The sequence below is a fragment of the Octodon degus genome, unplaced genomic scaffold (genome assembly GCF_000260255.1).
Source record: "Octodon degus isolate 3935 unplaced genomic scaffold, OctDeg1.0 scaffold00021, whole genome shotgun sequence".
Lineage (NCBI taxonomy): Eukaryota > Metazoa > Chordata > Mammalia > Rodentia > Octodontidae > Octodon > Octodon degus.
This window is the reverse complement of record NW_004524597.1, coordinates 11,555,672-11,558,918: the sequence shown is the minus strand read 5'-3', so window position 1 is coordinate 11,558,918 and position 3,247 is coordinate 11,555,672.

The window sequence follows — 3,247 nt, the reverse complement described above, 5'->3', positions numbered from 1 at the left end:
CCCCGCGCCCGACCCCAGAGCGCGGAAGCCCAGGTCCGAGCGCCCCCGCCGGCGCCGCCCGGAAGTGCGGGGGCGTGGCCTCGGCGTGGGGGCGGGGAACAGGAAAGCGATAGGGCGTGGCCTCGAGAGTGGGACTGGGCTACCGCAAACAGGCGCGGTGTAGACTGTGTCGCGCCTGTCAAGGTGAGGTGAGATCAGAACACAGTTTAAGGACTTTAACGCACGCGTACCTGCGAAGTTATGGCTTAGTTCCAGAGGATAGTCTGGTGGAAGTACCATTAGGAGGGACCGTAGGTATGCAGCCTTCAAAGCGCGCTGGGTCTGGTGCACCTCCTGGATAGCCCGGCCCAGCCCATCAATAAAAGTTCACCGGCCTCTCACCACTTAGCAGTAGGGCGGAGTCAGGGTGACCGGAGACAGGGTCTTCCCACCTGGTAGGCTCTGGACCAGAGGCCCTTCACTCATCGCTGAGCACAAAGTCAGATGTCCCAGGGATTGCAGTGTCGGTAGACAGGATCAGGCTCATCAGGAACTGAACCTCTGGTGATGTGCAGCCCTTCACTTTCACCTTTCTTACTACCACTGTCTCTAGCTGCCCAGGACCTGAGAAGGTGGACTGTGGGCTCTGCTCTGAGCACTAGGGACTCAGACAGGACCAAGGCATATAGAAAGCAACTGTCATGATTCGAGGGCTCTGCCTAAGTCTATCAGCTGCTCCCCAAAGAAAAGGATATGCACACCAGGAATCAATGTTCCTGAACACCTCGTCTACCCATGCCATGCCAGCCTAAGACCCTGTTCTGAGACCTTGGGCAGCCTTCATTTTATAGACAGGAGGGCTACCTCCTACTGCACAGGGCTCCCAGCACCCCATCCATCTTACACCTTAGTGACCACTCTCCCCTAGAATGTCCTCATGCTTTTAAGCCGCCCAGGGATCCCTGGTGTCCACATGCTTTCAGGATTCTTCCTGGTGGTATTTCTTCCATATCACCTACCCTTGATGTATCTTATCTGGTCACTTGCCCATCTTTATGATGCCCCTCCAAATCACTTCTAATGTCACTATCACCATCTAGTGTCGCCATCCATTTCTGGACATTGCTCACTCTTGATGTCCAGCCCCTCATCCTTCATATCTCCCAAGCAAATGTAGAAGACCTTGGTTGGGGCTCCAGAGCTAGCAGCTCACCTACCCAGCTGCACGCCAGTGGCACCTGCCTGGGGTGAGCCTCTCCAGGGACTCAGAATAGCACTAGATGCCCAGGGTTGCTTTTCCCAGGAAAGGAACAGCATCTTCTGGGCATCCTGGTCTGCTTTGCAGCAGAAGCTAGCATGACAGATGAAGCTGTACTGCTAAGACAGAGTTCCATCACAACCTGGCAGCAGGTATCAACACTTACCCATGTCCATTCAGGACAGCCCCAAGTCCCAGAGTTCTGGCACTGAGACTCCTTTACAGCCCTCCTCAACGCATTCAGCTGCAGAGTATTAGAAGAGACAGTGGGTGGCCACTGAGTGGACAGTAGGTATCCCTCAGCACAAAGGGCCTCCATGAGATGAAGGAGGGCTGGAGAAAATCAGAATCCTTAGGCACTGGCCTTTGGGCTACCTCCCCACTCCCAACGTCCGGCCCAAATGCTTGCCTTGGTTCTGCAGAGCTGCCGCCATGGCCAGGCCAGGCTCTTGGGGTCAAGTCCATGTCCATCCTCCTCCTGGCCCAGGGTGGTGGGTGTCCCCAAGTTCTGGGACCAGAACAGGCCCCTCCAGCCTCTGTCTTCTCCAGGCCTCTGCCCTGTAAGGACAGGAAGGGAGTCAGGAAGCCTGGAGGAAATGTGCAACCCTGCTCAGGTGTGTTGTACTGTGGGTGTGGGTGAAGAGTGTGTGTGAGAAGGGGAGTTTTGCAGAACAAGAGGAAGAAGCTCAAAGGGCTTCCACCCAGGGCCAGACTGGAAAGAAATTAAGGAAGAGTCTAAAGAGAGGGGGCAGGGAGGGCAGCACTCGCTGGAAGAGGCTTGCTTGCTTCTGAGACAGGAGATTGCATTTCTTTCACTACACAATGTCCTTTAAGATGTAAAATCCCTTTGCTGGGAGCAGGAATTTGCCAAGAAAGGCTTTGATTTGATTAACATCTGTGACATTTATTCAGGCTTTCTTTTCAAAAACCAAAGGAAAATTTTAAGAGCAGAAATGAAATCATTTTCTTCAATCCAGACATAAAAAGAATACTTTGAAATAAAGTGAGCTTTGAAGCCTTACATGTATTTGTCCACTTGACTCTAGAAGACTTGCAAAAAGCGATACAAAAATCTATATTAAAAAAGTGATACAGGGCCGGGGAGATGGTTCAGTGGAATAAGCGCTTGCCTGGCAAGTGCAGGGGCCTGAATTCAATCCCAGGTTCCGCCAAATAAAAAAAAAAAAAAAAAAAAAAAAAAAAAAAAAAAAGTGATATAAAGGGAATCATTGGGTGGGGAAGATAGCTCAGTAGAATAAGTGCTTGCCTGTCAAGCGCAAGGGCCTGAGTTCAATTCCTGGTTCTGGAAAAAAAAAAAGGAAATCATCCAAGAGGTACCTGGCCCTATGCTATGGAGGGTATGGCAGGTGATACATGTGTAGAAAACCACAGGAGAGGGCTAGCTACAAAGAAGGAACAACCATTATCTATGTGCCAGCTCGGGACAGCAAGCATGAAGATGAACAGTTCTTTTCGGTTTTTTTGTTTTTTGGCAGAACCAGGGATTGAACTGAGGTCCGTGTGCTTGCCAGGCAAGCACTTATTCTACTGAGCCATCTCCCAGCCCCCAAGATGAACAGTTTGGTCCCAGGGGTTTTTTATTTTTATTTATTTATTTATTTATTTATTTATTTGCAGAACCGGGAATTGAACTCAGATCCTAGTGTTTGCCAGTCAAGCTCTTATCCTACTGAGCCATCTCCCTGGCCCCTGATCCCAGGTTTTAGAAGAGGAAAATCTTAGGCCCAGATAGTTCCTGGCTATCCATTCCCTTCCTGCTCTGCCCAGTCTACAAGTGTGGGAAGTAAGGATGGCAGGAGGTATAGGAAGGCAGGACTTGGAGATCTCATATAGCTTTCTTTGCAGTTCTAGAATTGGGCAGCAGTCTGAACCCAAAACAGTTTAGAATGCTCAGGAGGGAGGATTTGGGTGTTCTAGATTTGGTTAATGAGGATAAGATAACCCTGCCAGTCCATAAGTCAGCCCCTGACTCCCTCTCATCCCTGAGTC